Source organism: Nicotiana tabacum, chromosome 13, assembly GCF_000715075.1.
Source record: "Nicotiana tabacum cultivar K326 chromosome 13, ASM71507v2, whole genome shotgun sequence".
Classification (NCBI taxonomy): domain Eukaryota; kingdom Viridiplantae; phylum Streptophyta; class Magnoliopsida; order Solanales; family Solanaceae; genus Nicotiana; species Nicotiana tabacum.
The window spans coordinates 55,558,733-55,581,117 of record NC_134092.1 but is presented as its reverse complement, the minus strand read 5'-3'; the positions used below and the strand labels follow the sequence as shown (position 1 = coordinate 55,581,117).

At 39.7% G+C, this 22,385-nt stretch overlaps 1 non-coding gene across 1 annotated transcript; it reads left to right on the top strand.

Annotated features, from left to right (window-relative positions):
- Positions 1-7,041: 7,041 nt before the first annotated feature.
- Positions 7,042-7,148, top strand: LOC142168486 (small nucleolar RNA R71). The gene has a single exon (XR_012698344.1). It is a non-coding gene; the product is annotated as a small nucleolar RNA R71 (small nucleolar RNA).
- Positions 7,149-22,385: the final 15,237 nt, after the last annotated feature.

Below are 22,385 nucleotides of genomic sequence, written 5' to 3'. Positions count from 1 at the left end.
AATGTCAATGCACTGGAGAGCCTTCTCTATACGATCATGTTTTGGGGCAGGTGGAACGCTTACAGCTTTGCAAAGAGCCGTGATCAAACATGGGAAAGGAATAGAGGTTTGATTTTGGTTTGCCCTGATTCCCAGCTCGTTGAAGATAATATGTCCCACATCAATCTTGATGTCTGACATGATGCATGCAATTATGAGGGCCTTTTCAATGTTGATGTCTGTCTCATTCCTAGTAGGCATCATACGGGAGCAAACAAAGCTGAGCCAATATCAGGCTTCCTGGGTGAAATCCCGTTTGTAAATCTTGTGGCGCGGGTCAATCCAGGAGGGGGTTTCCCTTTCCTATGACAGATGCTATCAAAGCACGCTCGTTATCTTTGTTGGTTACTTTTGCATCATATTTAGTTGTACCTGATGACGAGTCCTCAAAGAATAGATCATTGATTGTGCCTGCGTCACAGAGAACCTGAACCCCTCGAACTAGAGCGGAGTCCAAAAATATCCTATTTCGCCTTTGCTTAGCATTTCTTGAGGCAGCATAGAATTCCCTCACAATTGTTTCATTGTAGTCGTCTAGGGCATCCGTGAAGAATCCCCATTTCCTCTTCTGAATGTTTTCAATTATGTTAGGGTAGTTCTCTTTCATACCATTCAGGCTTAACTGCTTCTCCTCGAGAATGTTTCTCTTTTTTATCCCCTCTTTGTATAGGTTCCATGATCATGGGACCCCAAACCTCAAATCTTCCTCGCTCTTCCGTCTTACTTCAGCTTGTAGGTCAACTGATGGCAGGATGTCCGTCTGTGCCCCCTCTTCTTCAGACTGGGAGGAGTGCTCAGCAGTGTTGCGGGTGGTTTCTGGCCGTTGATGCTTATACTGTTGTGCTTGTTGGTTCGGAGCAGCACTTTTCTTCCCACGAGTAGCTGGTGATCGTGTTGTAATAGATTTCCTTGGTGCCATTCGTGCAATAAAATAGTGTGTGAGTGGTGGGCATAGCCAAAAAAAAAAGAATGTTGGGGAAAAATAACATAGATAAACAAGTTATGCGATGGGTTATGCAGTCGCATATCTACTATGCAGACCGCAATCTTAAGGGATTATGCGATTGCAACAACCATTGCAAAACAAGTTTCGCGATCGTAAAGGGATCGCAGATTTGCACACACGAAAGGTAGTTTAACTGATTGTATTTGTGGTAGCTATGCGGTCCGCAAAACATCTTTGCGACCTCTTAAGTGGTCGCATAAGTTCAAATCACTAGGTCTTCTAAAGTCTTGTTTACCACGACTTTGCGGATCGCAACCAAATTATGCGTGCCGCAAAGATCATCTTCTTCGGTCAACAATGGTCAAGCCTCCCACCTACACAATTCCCTACACTCGTAGGCAAAAATTTAACCACCAATCGCCCACTCAGGTACCCACCGCACATGTTTGAGAACAAAAACGAGATATGGAGTTCAAATGATGGAAATTATGCAATGAATCCACAAGAAAAAGAAGATAAATAAAAATAAAAATGAAAACAAAAGTGAAAGAGTCACATACCAGATATTAGAGCAAGACGAAGGTGAAATCTGAGTTATGAGCAAGGTAAATTCCTTAATTCCTATCCTTCATATGTGATCTGTGTGCGTGATTAAAATGTTTTTGGCTTTTCTTTCATTTCTTTTGTTTTTGTGTTTTTTGATTTTGTGAGAGTTGTTAAGTGTTCGTGTGCGAGTGGGGTTCACAGTATGTGAAGTATTAGGGATTTATACCTGGACGTTTTGTGGTGGACAAGTGGTCGCATAACACATTATGCGGTCGCATATGTGTTATGCGATGAGTTTAGAGATGAGTTATTTTACCTCCATTCTGCGATGCATTCTGTGATCGCATAACGTCTATGCGGACCACGTAACTTGAACTCTTACCACAGTTTTCAGACCCAAGTTCCCCAAATTCTCTGACCGTGTTTGCAGTAACTATGCGGTTCGCAAAGTCATTATGCGACCGCATAGTTGCCGAAAGCCCCTAATCCACCATTTTTTTGCTTTACTCTTTGCACTCTGTTTCATGGTAAATTGGGCTACCTGCACTCTAATACACACGTCAACATGTTCAATCACTGACAACTAAAAAAAAATTATAAAATAATTTTACCACACATGGGTTGCCTACCAAGAAGCGCTTGATTTAATGTCGCGGCACGACGATGTTGGTCCCCTTTTGGGCTACTCAGTAGTGGGGGTCGGACAATCCTTGAGAGCAATTTGCTCTATAAAGTGCTTGTCTCCTGTTGTGCCCAGGTAATGCTTAACCCGTTGTCCATTTACTTTGAAAGTGTGAAGTTCGTCTTCCGACTCTAATTACTTTGCCCGGAAATAACTTGAGTCTCGAGTTGAAGAGCAAGACCTAGTCACCAGATTTGAATTCCCGTTTCAAGATCTTCTTGTCATGAACAAACTTCATTCGTTCTTTATACATGGCTGCACTCTCATAGGCATGGAGACGGAATTCTTCCATTTTGTTGAGTTGTGTCACTCTCAAATTAGCAGCTTCAACCCAGCCAAGATTTAACCTTTTCATAGCCTACATGGCTTTGTGTTCAAGCTCCACGGTCAAATTACACGCCGTATGAAAGATTAACCGATACGATGAGGTGCCAATGGGAGTCTTAAATGCAGTGTGATATGCCCACAATGCATCCTCTAGCTTCCTTGACCAGTCGGTCCTGTTTGCATTGACAATTTTTGTTAGGATGTTTTTAATCTCCCTGTTGGAAACTTCAACTTGACCACTCGACTGAGGATGATAAGGCGTGGCCATCTTGTGCTTTATGCCACACTTTTCGAGCAGCCCAGTGAAAGCCTTGTTGCAGAAATGAGAACCACAATCACTAAGGATGGCTCGGGGAGTACCAAACCGCATGAAAGTGTTCTTCCTTTAGAATGCGGTCACACTCCTTGCCTCATTGTTGGGTAAGGCGATTGCCTCAACCCACTTGGATACATAGTCCACTCCCACCAAGATATATTTCATGCCATAAGAACTCACAAAGGGACCCATGAAATCAATCCCCCACACATCAAAGATCTCGACCTCCATTACAAACTTCATAGGCATCTCATGCCTTTTAGAGATTTATCCTTGCCTTTGACATTGATCACAAGCCTTGACCATTTGATTCGCGTCATGGTAGATAGATCGCCAATAATAGCCACATTTAAGCACTTTCGCGGCTGTCCGATTTCCTCCATGATGACCCCCAACCGGGGAGTCATGGAATGCTTTGAGAATTGGCATTACTTCATCTTCCCGGCACAAATACGAAACAAGAAGGGCTCTTCCCAATAGTATTGCCTACACTCCCACAAGAACTTTTTCTTTTGATATGTTTCCAATCCATCGGGGATAAGGTCGCTAACCAGATAGTTAGCAATATCGGCATACCAAGGGGCAAATGTGTCAGACAATGCCAATATGTGCTCATCTGGAAAGGCATCATTGATGTCAAAGTCCTCTTTTGGCCTCCCTGCTTCTTCAAGCGTAGATAAGTGATCCGCAGCTTGGTTTTTTGTCCCTCTTCGATCCTTGACTTCAAAGTCAAACTCTTGCAACAAAAGGACCCATCGAATCAATCTGGGCTTGGCATCCTTCTTCTCCATAAGATAGCGAAGAACAGCATGATCAGTGTAGACTATCACCTTGGATCCTAACAAATATGCCCGAAATTTTTCAAAAGCATAGACAATGGCAAGAAATTCTTGCTCGGTCACAGTATAATTCATCTGAAATTTTTCAAAAGCATAGACAATGGCAAGAAATTCTTGCTCGGTCACAGTATAATTCATCTAAGCACTACTGAGAGTCATGCTTTCATAGTAGACAGGATGAAGGATTTTGATATGCCGTTGACCAAGCACCGCCCCAATGGCTACAGTACTGGCGTCACACATGAGTTCAAATGGAAGAGACCAATCCGGTGTGACAATAATAGGTGTTGTGGTGAGCTTTTCTTTCAACTCCTCAAATGCTTTGAGACACTTTTCATCAAATACGAACGTAGCATCTTTTTCAAGGAGCTTGCACATGGGGTTTGCAATTTTTTAGAAGTCCTTAATAAAATGCCTATAGAAGCCGGCGTGTCCCAAAAAACTTCGAACACCCTTTACTGAAATGGGTGGAGGAAGCTTAGAAATGATTTCACTCTTTGCGCGGTCTACCTCTATGCCTTGTTTGGAAATTTTGTGTCCCAAAACAATGCCCTCATCCACCATGAAGTGACACTTTTCCCAATTTAGTACAAGGTTTGTTTCTTCACATCTTTTGAGCACTTGTCTAAGGTTGTCAAGACAATGCTCAAAGGAGTCACCACTACAGAGAAGTCATCCATAAACACTTCTAGGAAATCTTCCACCATGTCCGAGAAAATTGACATCATGCACCGTTGGAAGGTAGTCGGAGCGTTGCATATCCCAAATGGCATCCGGCTAAAAGCAAAAGTCCCATATGGGCATGTGAATGTTGTCTTCTCCTGATCTTCCAATGCAATGTTGATTTGGTTATAGCCGGAGTATCCATCAAAAAAGCAATAAAATGACATTCTCGCTAGCCGATCAAGCATTTAAAAGGCATAGGGAAATGGCCTTTGCAAGTGGCACTGTTGAGCTTCCGGTAGTCCATGCAAACTCTCCATCCGGTCACAGTCCTTGTTGGGATGATCTCATTTTTCTCATTTTGGATAACGGTCATGCCTCCTTTCTTTGGCACACATTGCACCGGGCTCAGCCAAGAACTATGGGCAATGGGATAGACTACCCCGGCGTCTAACCACTTGATGATTTCCTTCTTCACCACCTCCTACATGGACGAGTTTAATCTTCTTTGGTGCTCCACACTAGGTTTGCTTCCTTGCTCCAATTGTATTTTGTGCTCACAGATTCCGACGAGAATCCCTCGGATGTCCGCTATTGTCCCCCAATGTCTTGTTGATGTTCCCGTAGGAAATTCAATAAATGATCTACCTGCACCTCATTCAACAAGGAAGAAACTATTACCGGTAAAGTATCATTAGAGCCAAGAAATTTATACCTTAAGTGTGGTAGAAGTGGCTTGAGTTCAAGTTGTGGCGGCTCAATAATTGAAGGCTTTGCTGGGGGAGTGGCTCTATTCTCTAAGTCAAGAGAAAGCTTCTTTGGTGCATAAGTGTAAGACCCACGTCCTTCTAATGCATTCATCGATTCCATGTACCCCTCCATATTTTCACCATCGAAATTTACCAATATCGCCGCCAAAGCCTCATCTAGGCATTCTTCTTCCATCTTCATTTCACTTGCGTCCTCTAACTCATCAACAACATCAATGACTGAGATGCCTTCATATGCATGTGGCAACTTCACACCCTTACTTGCTTGGAAGGTGACCACTTCATCATTAACTCGGAAGTTGATTTCATTTCATTCCAAATCCATAAGTGCTCTTCCGGTAGCAAGGAATGGCCTCCCCAAGATGATAGGGATTTCTTTGTCAACGGCACAGTCAAGGATCACAAAATCGGCCGGAAGGAGGAACTTTCCCACTTTTACTAAGACATCATCAATAATTCCCACTGGTCTTTTGATTGAACGATCAGCCATTTGCAATCTCATGCTTGTAGGTCTTGGCATGCTTAACCCCGCTTGCTTGTAAATGGCAAGAGGCATCAAGTTAATGCTAGCCCCATTGTCACAAAGAGCCCTTGCAAAATCTCGCAAGCAAATAGTGCATGGAATGGTGAATGCTCCCGGGTCTTCTTTCTTTTCAACGGTGGTTGTTGCAATAATGCTAACCCGGTGAGTAACATTAACTAATTCATTCTTGGTGGTTCTTTTCTTGGTTATCAATTCCTTTAAGTATTTAGCAAAACCCAACATCTCTTGAAAGGCTTCCACAAATGGTATGTTCACCGACAATTGCTTCAGAATGTCATAAAATTTCTCGAATTTGCTATCATCAACCCTCCTAGCAAGTCTTTGAGGGAACATGGGGGAAGGTCTAGGAATTTGTGCTAGAGCTTTTGGTGCCTCTTTCATCTTTACCTTTTCATGATTTTTTTGTTGGACTTTTACTCCTTTTGGGAGATTTTCAACTTCAATAACAATCATCACTTCAACTTGTGCTTCAATATCTTGCTCAAGATCATCTACTCCAATAATTTGTTTGTTTTATCCTTGAAGTACCTTCCCGCTTCGCGTGGTGATTGCCATGCAGTGAGAAGTTGGACCACTCCCATTTCCTTTAGGGTTTGCAATTGTGTCACTTGGGAGTGTGGCCTTCGGCTTTGGATTATGCTCTCTTGACAAATCTCTCATTTGCCTTTCTAGCTTTTGTATGGATGCGGTGTGTGACCCCACAAGTTCGGACATGTTGTTCATTGTAGTGTCGCCTTTTTCTTGATTTTACAACATTCTTTCAAGCATGCTCTCCTACTTGGACTCACTTGAAGAACCTTCCTTATAATGTGAGGTGTTAGAGTATTGCCCCTTTGGTGGAACATAGGGGCTTGAACTCCGATTTGCATAGTTGTTGTTGTTATTGCTCCAATTACCTTGACTTGCTCCACCTTGATCATAGCGCCACTATTGATGGCCTTTCCCTTGCGGGTTAGGCCTCCGTTGATTTTGTTGGCGATAACCACCTTTAGAATTATGGACATAATTCGCCTCCTCACAATCTTCGGTTGACCAGGGTTGCACATCTTCCACAACATTTACCTTTTTAGTTTGGTTTTCAGCGAACATCTTGGTTAACACATTAATGTTTGTGGCAAGACCGGCAATTACTTGATCTCTCTCTTGATTCTTCTTAATAATGTTGGTCAAAGAGGGAGTACAGTATGCAATTCCACCCGTGGTATCTTTTGAGTGCCAAGCTTGATTGTGTTCTGCCATCTTGTCGAGAATTTGTGTGATCCTTGTGTATGTTTTATGCATAAAAGATCCATCCGCAGCATTCTTTGCTATGGATTGGTTCAACGGATCCAAACCCATGTAAAATGTTTCTAACAAGATTTTGTCCGGAAAACCATGATTAGGCGACCTCACTAGGTATAGCTTGAAGCGATCCCATGCCTCATGTAGGTGTTCTCCTGGTAGTTGCTTGAAAAAGAAAATTTTATCCCTGAGCTCGGATTTCTTGCTTTATGGGAACCATTTGGCTAGGAAAGCACGAACTAGTTCATGCCAAGAATGAATGGAGTGAGGTGGTAGATTTTGGATCCATTTCCTTTCCTCTCCAACTAGTGAGTATTTGAATACCCTCAGTCTTAGGGCATCATCTGACATGTTGTTCTGTTTGTGCATCGCACACACACCCAAGAAGTTTCTAAGATGTTGTGTTGGATCATCATCGGTAGAATGCCTAAAAAATCACTCTGCTTTAAGCATTAGGATCAAACCATGTTCCACTTTGAAGGTAGCAGCGTCAACTCGCGGAGGGACAATGGCATTTGTGTCCTCGATGTACTCATCTATATCCGCAAAAGGATTTTCTTCTTCATCATACTCTGCCATGTTTATCTAGCACACCAAACAAAGCAAGCAAAGTGTGATGGAATAAAACGTGAAGTAACGCACACACAAAATCGTAATTTCAAAATCGTATTCCCCGGCAACGGCGCCAAAATTTGATACGCTCAAATTACACCTTAATAATTAGTGTAAATCGGTCGATGTCAAATATAATAACCCAACTAGGTTGGGGTCGAATCCCACAGGGAATAGGTGTGAAAAGGTTACTTGTGTAGTGTGAAACTTGACTTAATTTGTAATTCTATTCCGTTAATTAAAAAGAATGTTGCAATTGAGTGAAATGAAGACAAGTAGAAAATTGTGAGTTTGTAATTAATTTGATTAAGGAAACCAAGGTTGTGTCCCCATTGATGTAATGTAATGCTATCGGTGTTAATATGATATATTTCTAATGGAAAGTCCTTTGATATGCAAATGGTTTCTAAGTGACTACCCACTATTTCCCAATAGTTTAGTAATATCTACTCTTCAAGATTTTCCCAAATGTAAAAGAGTTGCGATTGAAAATAACCAATTTATGCCAAATAGAACCCACTTATTCCTAGGCGATTCCATTAAACAAGGGTTAAAGCCTTGAGCTTTTGGTATTCAATTCTACCAAACCCTAGCCCACTTTTCCAAGTAAAGATAGAGTGAAATGGAATTAGTTAATGTTTGCAACCACTAACATCAGATGAAGCATAAGAACTGAATAAATATCAACCAACCATTATGTATATATTCAATGGTAAACACCCATTAACATTACACCCATCTAGGGTCCACAGCCTTAGTAACTAAAACTAGCTACTCATACTGAAATCTAAGAACAAAGCGATAAATAGAGTCATAAAGCTTACAAAGATGCAAGATTCTTCCTTCAAAAATCTCCAGAACAATGGTGCATTCAATGCTCTAAAAGTAATGTCTTTTTCTAACTTAGCTGCCCCACAAAAACCCTAATAAATCTATTTATAGTGTCCTAAAGGTCGAAGCAAAAATTGGACAAAAGTAACCCTGCAGATAGTTTATGCGTCCGCATAGTGGTCACAGATCACGTATGCGGTCCACATATTATTCGAAATTATCGCATAATCTCATGTATCCAACCCTGCTCTTGACCGCATTCCAATTATGCGGTCCACATATACATTATGCGACCACATATTCCTCCGCATAAGTGCTTCTTAGCTTTCTTGATTTCAGTTATGCGATCCTTATGTGGTCCGCATAATAGTTATGCGACCGCATAATGGGTCGCATCTTTTTCTCTTCAGTTAACCAACAATCTGCTTCAGTCTGCGATGGGTATGCGGTCCGCGTATGCTTTATGCGACCGCATACTTGCATCATTTCTGCCCTTTTGTGGCTTTTTGACTTCTTTTCCATGTTTTTGGGTCCTCAAGCCTCATGTACTGCAAAACACCAAAACTTCATAAGAATTAACTAAAAATGCATTCAAAGATGAACTAAATTCTATGTAATTGGTATCAAATGTGCCGAAATTCTACGGCACATCACTCACCCACATCATAAAATATAGAATCAACTACCACTCCTGGGGTGACATTGGCTCCTTGGCCAGTTCATACATTCTTCCTAGGCACCATGTATTGAAAGTTAGAGCAAAGCACGAGTTAAAGGAGGAACAATCTTACAATCAGCTTTATCGCACGATCGAGAACATAAAGAAAGGGTATTATTCCTAAATGCCCAAGTAGCCTCCTAATCATAGATGTGGTCGACAACACACAGATAAGAAGGACTCTACTGGACAAAGCTCCGAGACATCTTAGGACACTTTAAAACCATAGGCTCTGATACCAAGTTTGTCATGCCCCGACCTCAGGGAGTGCGACCGACGCTTAACCGACATACCCCGGCACCAATACATAACCCACACTATGTCTACGGAGCCTCTATAGATAAAGAAGAGTACAATGATAATGCCGGCAACAAGGCCCCGGTTATACCTCAAACAGAATACACAAAGAACAAAAGATACATGACCCCGGAATGAAGTGGGGCTCACCAAGTCAGCTGGGAGGAAGGTGTACTGCTATCACTGATCAATATCTCCTCCTGTGGAACCACCTGCATCCATTTAAAGATGCAGCGCCCCCGGCAAAGGAGACGTTAGTACTGTCGAATAGCACTAGTATGTATAACTAAACACCCTCTTAATAGAATGACAAATAATACAAATAAGATTATTATAATATTAATGAAAGCCTTAATCAACATCAAAACTCAATTTAGGATCAAGACAATGTTCAAATTAATTTCCATATCTCACTTTGGGAGATTTTTAGTATCGATATACCATTGTCCACAATACCATTATTCACAATATCATTATTCACAAAACCAGTACCACCGTACTCTTAGCACGGAGTCCGATCACGACCCGATCGGCTAGGCTATCTCATTAGATACATCAACCACAATTACTCTCAATATCAATACCATTGTCTTTAACACGAAGTCCGATAGCGACCCGATCGGCTAGGCTATCCATTTGGGACATCGACCATAATCATAATTTCAATTATAATTTCCACCACAATCACCACCATGTGTACGGACTGGTGTCCGATCACGACCCGACCGGCTAGGTTGTCTTATTTGAGACATCAACCTTTTTATATCAATCATCGCATTTCATATTACTTTCACATCTTTTCATTTCATTCGCACTAATGACCATAATTATAATATAAATCTTGGCATGTTGGCCATATTCAGTATTTCCTGCTCACCTTTTCAATTTCAAATATCATCATCATCATCAACAACAAATACAATTCAAATCAAGGTGTGTAGTACACATGTTAGCAATTTAGAGTCTAAGGCACATAGAGATATTTCACAAAATTTGGCATAATAGCGTTCGTTTGAACTTGACTTGAAGTCGAAACATTATTAATGCACAACCTATGTTTTGACACATCCTCAATTGATAAAATAACATGAATAAAGAATTTGAGATACTTGTCGAATATATATATCGTTCAACCCATTCTTACTCGGAATAGCCAATTTTATAATAAACCACTCGGGACTTACATATTTTTCATGAATATCGCGTGATTCAATTCTAAGAGAAGAGTTTAGCCAACACACCTCAATTGAGCTTCCTTAAACTCTAAAACGTTAAAGAATTCTTAGCAACTTCAATCTATTTTAGAAATATAACAAATTGATCCAAAATTTGGAAGATGATTATGGTTCTAGCTCATTTGAGCATTTTATCAAACACTATGTGTGCATTAAGGTTTCAAAAATCTTCCTACTATAAAATAAACAACTCTCATGCCCAAAAATTATCTTGCTAATTACGCATTTTCAGAAAATTTCAAAATTAGGGTTTAGGGTGTAGAATCTTACCTCTAGGATGAAGACCTAGTGAGCTTCCCTTCTTAATGTTCCAAAACTTGAGCAGGAATTGAGGAACAATAATTGAAGAACACCTTCTCACTCTAGGGCACTCTCTCTCACTCTAAAATGTCAGATTATAGTTCAAAAATGACCCAAAGAGTGTATTTAACGAAATAGGGTCGAGTTTTAAAAACCCAAAAATGGAGCTCCGGAACGGGTCTGCGGTCGCATATGCGACCGCATAATGGTCGCATAATTGCTGACAAAACTGATCAAAAATATGTCTGTGTATGCGGTCACTATGCAGTCCGCATAACTGTTATGCAATCGCATAATGCACCGCATAATAGTTATGCGGTCGTATAGTCGACTACATAGCTGCTACTAGAATGGCCCGTTTCTTGCTCACTTCTGCGGCCATTATGCGGCCCGCAGAATGATTCTGCGGTCGCATAATAGACCGTAGAATTACATTTTTCTGCCAAAACTTTTCCTTTACTTTTTGGTGCATTGTTCAACCCAAAAAGTCCGAGCTATTATTCAGCACGTAAAACCAATTCGGCACCATGAAACATTATTTTTATTTTCCTTTGCAAAATTTTACGGGGATTTACATTTAAGTACTTCGACATTTTCCAAGGTGTTACACCGACATACCTGAAAAACACTATGTACAAGGAACAAGAGATACGGGACCCCGGAATGAAGTGGGGCTCACCAAGTCAGCTGAGGAGATGGTTTGTTGCTATCACTGATCAATACCACTTGCTATGGAACCACCTGCATCTATTAAAGATCCAGCGCACCCCGGCAAAAGGGACATTAGTACATGTCGAATAGTACTAGTATGAAAACAAAACATATGCAGGGACTTGGAATTACAACATGGATATGATGAATCATGGTAACAATAAAAGGCTTAGTTGGTCGTTAAAGACATATCAAATTTATTAAGAGCTTTCAATAATATTTATACAAAGTGGCCTTGCCGCCTCACCCCAACGTATGCGGGTCGAGGTACAATGACTGTACCAGAAACTCTACACAAAGTGAACTTGCCGCCTCACCCCAATGTATGCGGGTAGAGGTGCATCCACCATGCCACAAACATTACACAAAGCGGCCATGCCGCCTCACCCCGATGTATGCGGGTGGAGGTGTATTCACAATACCACAACTCTACAAAAAGCGGCCCCGACGCATCACCCCAATGTATGCGGGTGGAGGTATATACACAATACCACACTTCGGATTCCGAAAACGATAATAGTTTGTACAAGATAGTTCCCTTTTTAAATCAACCATTTGGCACCTTTGGCCTTAGCAACTGTAAGTTCTTATGGTCTCATCATATTAGAAATAAGTTTTTAATCACATTGATTTCATATAAGATCTCCTCCCAAAAGGGGGTATAACATAATTAAGTCAATAATAGATAATCTTTAATACACGAGGATTCTAACACGTTATGCCAATCGGGAATCAATTTTACTAGTTTGAATACCTCACATCAATAGCGTTTCAAGTTCGACTACACATGATAGAATTTTAAAAGGATTTGGGAATTCAGATACTAGAAGAAGAGTTTAGACTTCATAGCTCGATTTGCGCTTTCCTTAATTCACTACATAGTTCCGAAATCCTAGCAACTTTGATCTATTTAGAGATATTGCAAAATTAAAGACAAATTAGGAAGATAATCATGGTTTCAGCTCATTTGAGCATTTTATCAAACTCTAGATATGCAAATTTTATTACAAGGTTCTTTCACAAGATTTCCTTCACTCCATAACCCAATCTTTATCCATTTGAGCTCAACAATCTTCCCACAAACCTTATTGGTACATGCATGTATAATTAATACTGTTACACCCAAGAATCATACTCCCCCTTTACCCACCTTCTACCCAAATTCGAAATTGGAGAATAGGGGGAAGAAATTCTTACCTTTTAGAAACTATAGCAAGTTCCTCTTGATGAAATTCCAAGGCTTGATCCAAGTTGTAGTGAAATCCTTGAATCCTCCCCTTTCTCTCTCTAGGGTAGCTCTCTCTTCACTCTAAAATATCTGATAAACCCTCAAAAATGACCCCCGACATGGGGTCGGCTTATTAAATTAGAAAAAATGAAGCCCTGACATAGATCTGCGATCGCATAATGCTTCTGCGGTCCGCAAAATGGGCCGTATAATGGTCCTCCATAATTGGGCACTTCTACCTCATTCTGCGATCGGTCTATGGTCCGTAGACCTATTCTGCGGTCACATAATGTATCACAGAACCTCCCTCTGGACATTTTTGAGCTGGGTCTACGATGGGTTATGAGGCCCGCAAAATAATTATGCGGCCGCATAATGGTCCGGAAATCTTCCCAGATTTCTGCCTCAGTCTGTGGCAGATCAGTTCTACAACCGCAGTGTGAACCGCAGAAACACCCTGCACTTCCAAAACATTTCTTCCACACCCATATGCACTGCTCAACACAAAATGTCCAAATTGCGGCAAGCAAGCTTGCCGTAAAGAATCCCTACACTCGTCAACACATAAGTCTACTTCGGCACCACGAAACCTCGAGTTTTTGGTAAAATTTTACGGGGCCTTTCATCCTCTCCTGATTAAGATCATTCATCCTCGAATGAGGGTCAAAATTCACCATTAGTACCCAATGTGACTCAAGTTCCATAACACACACCAACAGTTTTAATTTTCGACTAACTCCCCAAATTTCCAAAATATTTGCCAGAGTTTCCCCTGTAACTGGGCCTATCAACCTGTCAGAGAATCCCAGAAACCTATCCTAACAATATGTACATGAACCAATGGCGTAATATAACATGAAAACAACGTCAACCGTGGCCTCACAAGAAGTATATCACAAAAAGGAACACCCTTAACATCAACTGTAGAAATGATACATAATTCATAAAAGGTAAACTCTTAACACTTTCATAGGTCACAACTTTATAAATACATGACTATTCAAACAAATGAGGGTATTTCTTCTTCATTTCTTCCTCGGCCTCCCAGGTGGCCTCTTCAACCTACTGGTTCCGCTATAGTACTTTCACGGAAGCAATCTCTTTGTTCCTCACCTTTCGAACTTGCCTATCAAGAATGGCAACTGGAATTTCTTCATAAGTCAATTCTTCCTTAACCTCAATAGTCTCAACCGGAACAATAAGCGACGGATCTCCAACCACCTTCTTCAACATAGATACATGGAACACCGGGTGCACTAAATATATCTCTGGAGGTAGTTATGGCCTGTTAGCCACCAGACCAATCCTCTGAATGATTCTGTACGGTCCGACATACCTCAGACTCGATTTTCCTTTCTTACCAAACCGCATTACACCCTTCATAGGGGAAACCTTCAAAAATACCTAATCATCTTCTTTGAACTCCAAATCCCTTTGACGCACATCCAAATAGGACTTTTGACCACTCTGAGCAGTTTTCAATCATTTTGTAACAATCTTAACATTCTCCAAAGCCTGATGCACGAGGTCCGGTCCTATAAATTCTACTTTCACAATCTCGAACCACCCAATGGGAGATCTACATCTCCTACCATAATGGACTGCATAATGGTCCGAAAATTTGCCTGGATTTCTACCTCAGTCTGCGGCAGATCTGCGGTCCACATATAAGTTCTACGACCATAGAGTGGACCGCAGAAATGCCCTGTACTTCCAAAAATTTTCTTCAACACCCCAACGCACTGTTCAACCCAAAAAATCTCATCAACACATAAGTCTACTTCGACACCAAGAAACCCCGAGGTTTAGGTAAAATTTTACGGCGCCTTACACTTATAATTATCCAAATGTTTCCAAGGACTACGTAAGACTAACATTATTTCCCTTTTCACTGATGGGGGAAGCTAAAGAATGGTTAAACAAAGAGCCTGCAAACTCAATTCATACTTGGGATGATCTAGTGCGAAAATTCTTGATCACATTTTTTCCGACAAAGAAGACAAGGTCATCGAGGAACCAGATTTTTGGGTTTTAACAACGAGATGGCGATACTCTTCATCAACATTGGGAAAGATACAAGAAACTACTCAAAGACTGCCCACATCATTATTAGACTGGTGAGGTATTGGGACATACTTTTGTGGATGGGTTGGATGAGACCTCCAAATTGATTCTAGACTCAGCTTATGTAGGAAGTTACATGCAAAAGCCATATAGTAAGATCTAGAATCTACTCAACGATTTCACTGCAAACGATCATAACTGGCAAGGTGAGGGTGAACAAAGAAGGATGATAAAATAGAAAGAAGCACGTGCATTTGAATGGGATGACATGCCAGCCATGCGAGCAAAAATTTATAATCTAACTAACCACGTGGCTAAGTTGGCAATGGGTCAAAGGCATTAGATGCATCAGGTTCAAAGGATGGACATATGTTGTGAAATTTGTGGATAAGGTCACACGAGTGATCAATGTCCGGTAAATCCGGAATCTATTTATTATGTGGGTCAACGGAGTAGAGGTCCAATGAACCAGAATGCATAATATGGGAACACCTATAATCCCAACTGGAGGAATCACCTGAATATTTTATGAGGTGGAAACCAGGCCACTCAAAATAAATACAGACCCTAAGGAAACTATAATCATCCCCAAAGCCCACCACAACTGGTAGAAGAAAGCACCACTATTATGTTGAAAAAGTTGTTAATTGACAACCAGCAACTTCGAACAGACAACCAGCAACTAAGGACTAATTTTTGCAAATAAGAAAGGCAGATTGGGCAGTTAGCTGCACAATAAAATACTCGACCTACTGGAGCACTCCCAAGTGACACTGGCAAAAATCCCATTGAACAGGTGCAAGCAATTAATCTACGAAGTGGTAGAGCATTGGATGATGTGCCACCTAAAATGCGTGTGCCTAAAGAAGTTTATGAAATATTGGCATTTCAACCTGAGGTAGGAGCTGAAAATAAAGGTGAGGAACACATGCAAGAGATAGAGGTAAGGCCATCGCCGCCCTTACCAGAAAGGTTGCAAAAATTAAAAGATGATTCCAAGTACAAAACGTTCTTAGATATCTTGAGCCAGGTGTGTAATGAATATACCTTTAGTAGAAGTGTTGCAAGAAGTTCCTAAATATGCCAAGTACCTGAGAGACATTGTGGCCAATAAAAGAAGGTTGACACAGTTTTAAACGGTTGCACTTACTGAAGAGTGCAGTGCTAGAGTACAAAGTAAGCTCCCACCTAAGTTGAAGGATCCAGGTTGTTTTAATATTGTCTTGGAGATTGGAAAACACGAGGTTGGTAGAGCCTTGTGCGATCTAGGATCGAGCATTAATTTGATGCCACTATCAATGTTCAAGCAGCTCAATCTTGGAGTCCCCAGGCCTACTACTATAACTCTACAACTAGTAGATCGTTCATTAGTAGTGCCTGAAGGAATTATTAAAGATGTGCTGGTGCGCATAGTGAAGTTTATCTTTCTCGCAGATTTCATTATTCTTGGCTACCTGGCTGATGAGGAGGTTCCAATTATTTTGGGGCAACCATTCATGGCTACTGGAGGGGCACTTATTGATGTGAGGGAGGTCAAGCTAAAGATAAGAGTGCATGATGAAGAAATCACATTTAATGTGTACAAGGCATTTAACCTTCCTAGGAATTATGAGGTTTTGTGCATGATCTCTATGCTAGAATTGAAGTTGATAGAGCAAGGTCTTAATATGGAGCCTAGTAGCATGGAAAAGAAAATCGAGTTAGAAGAAGTGTGTTGCGAGCTGAATTTCTAAAGGTAAAAGAAAAAAGGGTCAGAGAGGAAAGAGGAGATAGCGAAAGTGCCCAGCCTGAGCAGAGTAGTAGAATTGTGCCACGACTATAAATAAGGCGCTTGTTAGGAGGCAACCCAACATGTATTTTATTTGTTTTTTATTATTTTATTTTTTGTTGTGTTTTGTTGTTTTTGTTTTGCAGATTAGGGGATGTATGAGTGCCCGAAGTTGAAGTCGAGGAGCATGTTTGAGCTTAAGTGTGGGGTCGTCCCGACCCTTAATATTGAGGATCATGTTTCTAGCTAGGCCCTAGAGTGTATCGGGGAGTATTTCTCACCTTTGTTTTAACATTTTTCTTTTTGATCCACGCATCGAGGACTGTGCATGATATAAGTGTGGGGTGGAAGAATTATTTTTTGGGTAGTGTAATTCTATAAACATTGTCATTATTTTTCTTTTAGTTTAGTAGTAATAGACAATTATTGGAAAAAACGAAAATACAAAAAAAAAATAAAAATCAGAAAACTCTCGGACTTTTTCCGACGATGGATCTCATGGACAACTTTCTTGAGGGACTAAAGTCCGATTAAAATGACAAAAAAGATTTTATGTTGTTTTTTGATAGTTAGGTAGTATCCCTTGGTTTTTATTTGGGCGCCAGTTCGTTTTCAATGGAGTGGCATAAACCGGGTATTTTTCTTTTAACTTTTTAAGAGTAGGATAGGATGAAATCATAGTTGCTCTAAGATACATGTTGACATGTTTAGTGTTGGCACATTAGGCTATGGCGTGCCCTCTGTCTTCCTGTTATATTTGATTTAAAATGTGATGCCTAAGTAATATAAATAGACTACTTTGTGACTCATGTTCTTAGTTGATTGACTTGTAAGTCACTTAGTGCAATATTGCTTAAAAATTCTCAGATGTATGTGCTTTCTTGACTTGAGAGTAGAACATAACTGTCTTGATTGAGTCATGTGCAATTTGTGTGCAATGATTTGTGTTATTCTGTACTATCTGGTGTAGTCTAGAACTTGCCCCGTGTGTTAATCGAAACGAAATCATTAAGTTGTGCTATTCTAGGAGATGACATAGGCAGTTCTTTGCTTGATCATAGATGTGCTTGTCACTTACAAATAAAATTTTCTTGTTGCAAGCCCTTTGAGCCTATAGACCTTTTCCTTGGCACCCACATTACAAGCTGTATCCCTATTTTGTTCTTAATTTAAGCTTGTTCAACCTCTACCTCTGAAGGCACTTAGTCGCTAAAAGAAGTAAGGTTAGAGATTGGGAAGTAGCTTTCGAGTAGAACCATGGAAGGGCCCATAAGGTGCACTAAAGTTGTGAAAAAGGCTACTAATCGATGAATCTTAATGTATGGAGTATGTGTAGAAAAGAAGAAAAAAAAGAAAAAGAAAAAAAGAGAAAAGAAAAATGCAAAAACATACAAATAATGTTGATAGCCAACAAAAACAAACACACCTCCTAATCTTACTAATTCGTGATAGTGGGAGCATAGAAGTGCTTAATTGAAGAAAGGGCTATATTGTGTATGGTTTGTGGTTAGTGAATTGATTGAGAAGAATATGTACTCGATTCTTGAGTGTAGTGTATTAAACTGCTTTGGAGAGGTAATAACCATTCCTAAAAGTATCCTACCCGTCCTTTAGCCTACATTACAACCCATAAAGTCTTAATTGATCCTAGATTTGGCTAGCTTAAATTAGTAGAGATATACACTACGGGCAAGCTTATGGTACGACCATGGGATGCACATGAATTTCATTATGAGAGGGAGCACATTTTGTTCAATTGTGTGATATCCTTAATTTATGTTCAAAGTTATACTTGAATGTGTGGATGATAAAGGATGAAAAATATATGTTTTGAGTGTGTTTATATATTATTTCTTGTGTGAGTTGCGAGAGTTTACACCGCTTTTGAAATAAAAATATGCTCATTACATGTTTCTTATATGTAGGAACAAATTTATGCGAAAAAGGATCAAATAGGAGAAAAAAGAGCTGAAGAGAAATGTTCCGGACAGTGAAGCGAGGTTCACTACGCTAGACCGGGACCGAAGTAGAAGAAACCAGAAAAGTCTCGGACAGTGAAGTGAGGTTCTCTTCGCTAGACCGGGACCGAATCATAAGAAACCAACTTTTCCAATACAAAATAGAAGAAGGAAAATTTGCCCCATACAAACTCTAGTCGCTATAAATACATCTTAGAATGTGCTTTTGAAAGGGAGACACTACTTTGGAGGGAGAGAAGACTTTCGGGAGGCAAGAACGCGCTATGAGCAAGGCAGAGAATTCTTCTAAGTTTTTCACTTTCTTCTTCCTATTTTCATTGTTGGTTATGAATTCTAGTATGTAGTTTGCATACTCTTATGAATAGCTAATTTGTTATATAGGGTTTTGATGGAACCATTTGTAGGATAAATTCTTGTTATGTTAATATATAATTAAGCCGTAGTATTTTCTATTGTTAAACTACTTGTTTATTGATGTTGATTGAATGGCTATAAATTAACTGCGCCTATTTAGTGTGTATTGCTTGAGAGAGAGATAGAGAGAGAGAGAGTACACATTTAGGTAGTTGTTGAACAACATCACTTATAACATATGTGAGAGATCAATACAGAAGGTTTAAAAGCGGGATTAGAGATAACGAAACCTTGGTGCGATCGTAGTAAGCGGTGAATTAGTGCAAGCTAGTGTAGTTTGAGAGAATAGATCTAGTAAATTGTGGTAGTTGCTTGAGATAGAACTACGACACCCAAAGTACTCATGATCGGTAGAGAATATTTAGGTGAATTTATAAGAGATGTGGTAGGAAGGATTCCGACAATTGGGGAAATCATAACTCTAGACCTCCTTAATCATGTCTACAACCCTTAGTATCTTTATTTGTTAATTACTCTTTAATTTGTTAGTTAATTAGTTCAAAATAATATTATTTATATTTATAACTTAGGAATTGTTCAAACTTGTCTTCCTAGTGATAGTGAACAGTTGTAGCTAAAACTTAGTTCTCTGTGGGATTCGACTTCGGGCGTTTAGACCGGATTATATTTGCAGCGGCCGCTTATCCTCTTTAGAAATAGAGTTGGGATGATCAAATTTTGGCACCGTTACTGGGGAAATAACAGTGTAGCTGTAGCTATAAATATTGCGCGGTGTCAAGTTTGAATTTTTATTTTATATTGTTTTTATTTTTTGATTTTTGAGACATGGCATCTTGGAACTATGATAGTTTTGATGTTGATAATTCTACTTTTAATCATCCTTATGCATATTGTGGAGGAAACCACCCATGTCAAAATTATCAAAATATTTCTGAGACTCAGTTATGTGCACAAACTCAATCTTATCTGTGGAATGTATGTGATATGTGTGGAGGTCAAGATGGTTACTTTCATAGTTGTGTTTATATTTCTTATCCTCCCCCAATCCCTCACTATGATGGTTCAATTCTTTTGTGTGAGGTTAACATGAACAAAGAACCAGGGGATGAAGACCTGAAAGAGATCAAAGATATGCTAAGGTGCCTTGTGGAAACAAATGATGAGACACAACTGTGGATACAAAGGCAAGATGCAACTATTCGCAACTTGGAGGCTCAAGTGAGTCAACTAGTTAAAGATTTTAATTCTCAACATGTTAATATTATGGATAGTAGCCAGGAGCAGTGTGCATTAGAGATGGAAATCGAGGTGCCAATGGAGGGGTCCAAAGTAGAACACCAACACTCTAACCGGCTAGAATTTGAGGATGTCGATGTTGAAGAAGTAATATTAGAGTCAACCAAGGACATTGGGGATACAAATTTAGTTGACTCTCGTGTGATTGGTGTTGAGGATGTCGAAAATCTTGAAGTTCAGGTATTTGAGCATGTTAGAGCTCATTCCAATCACTTCTCTACCTTGTGTTCGGATGGTGAAATGAGAATTGATCCGTAAGAGCATAAAAAAGAGTCAAGAGAAGAGGTAGATGAGCCCTATATTTTGAAATTTTCAAGGCCGTCTAGGCAAAGTGACACTCCTCGGTTGAAAGCCAAAAAGTGCATAAAGAATCATTTAAATTTTTGGCTCGCAACAATTTGTATTGCCCCAAGAGCTTGATCATAGAGCAGAAGCAAAAGTTGGGACTCAATTCATAAGATCGAGGTAGAGGCAAAAAGTGATTCGCGTCATGCCGCGACGTTAAATCCAGTGCTTGTTAGGAGACAACCCAACTTCACTGCTTTCTTTTATTTATTATTTATTTTTTATTATTGTATTATTCTTTAAGTGTTGTTTTTTTGTTCTCTAGGAGCATGGGAAGTAATGTTATTGGAAGAAAGCAAAAGAAAGTGAGATGGTTAGAACTAAGTGTGGGGTGCCCGCATAAAGAACCAAGTATGGGAGAAGTCTGAGTAACCCATGACCTTTGGCCTATCGGGGAGTTTGTTTTTACCCTCTTATATTTATGGGTATGCATTGGGGACAATGCACAATTTTAAGTGTGGAGTGAAGAGACTGTTTGGGATATTTAAGTTGTGTTACTTTATATGTGTTGAAAAAACATAAAAAATAAAAAATAATTAGGTAGAAATAGTCATCTTGGTTTTTCTTATGGCCACAGTTGTTTTCCAAGGGATGACTCTTTGAACCGAGTAGTAATTATTTTTTGCAGGTAGAATTTCTAAAATGTTTTGGACTTTTCTCGACGATGGACTTCCTAGACAATTTTCTTGAGGGTTTAAAGCCAAAAAAAGAAATACAAAAAAAAAAATCTTTTTTTTCTTTCTTTTGAACTGATAATGGAATGGGGAGAACTTTAGTATTTTTGCTTTTGATTTGTTTTATATCAGTGCTTAGGTCTAGAGCATTTGAATTAAGTACTTTATTTATGGTCTTTGTAATTACATGTCTTGAAAATATGTGTGGCGTTCTTTTGACACCGAGGCTCATCTTTTGACTCTTGTGATTAATTTTCGTGTGCTTAAATTTTATGATGATTGTGCTAGTTACGTTAAATTGAGAGTCGTGTCTGAGCTGTCCTAAGTGAGTCATGTGCGTTGTGTGAGGTGTGATTTAGTTTGTACTATGTGCCATCCCTTGTTAGTCTAGAACTTGCCCTGTGAGTGAGTCAAAGTGACATAATTATGTCTTGTAAGTTTGGGAAGTGATATAGGCTTTCTTTGATTGACCATTTAGCCTATTTAGCTACCAGTACTGATATTATCCATAGTCACCCCTTTTGAGCCTATAGACCTTTTATTTGGCAACCACAATACAAGATGAACCCCCTTTGTTATTAATCAAATCTTGTTAAACCTTTACCTCAGAAAGCACTTAAGTAGCTAGAAGAGTAAAGAAAGAGATTTGGTAGCTTTTGAGTGGAACCACAGAAAGGCCGACAAGGTACACTTGTGTATAAACAAAAAAATAGTACTAGCCAGAAATACCAAACTAAGGAGAGTGTGAAAAAGAAAAAAAAAGGAGAAGAATAAAAAAAAGAGAAAAAATGAACAGCACCTCCCATATTTCTGTCTTGGCTAATAAGTATATATATGTTGATGTGCTTAATGAAGAAGGGACAAAATGTGTATGGTTTCATAGCAAGATAGTGAAGTGGTCATGACAAGAAGGTGCTTAAAAGTGAAGTGTAGTGTATAAAAGTGCTTAGGAGGCTTAGTCACTATTTTGTCAAATATATCCTACCCGTCACTTAGCCT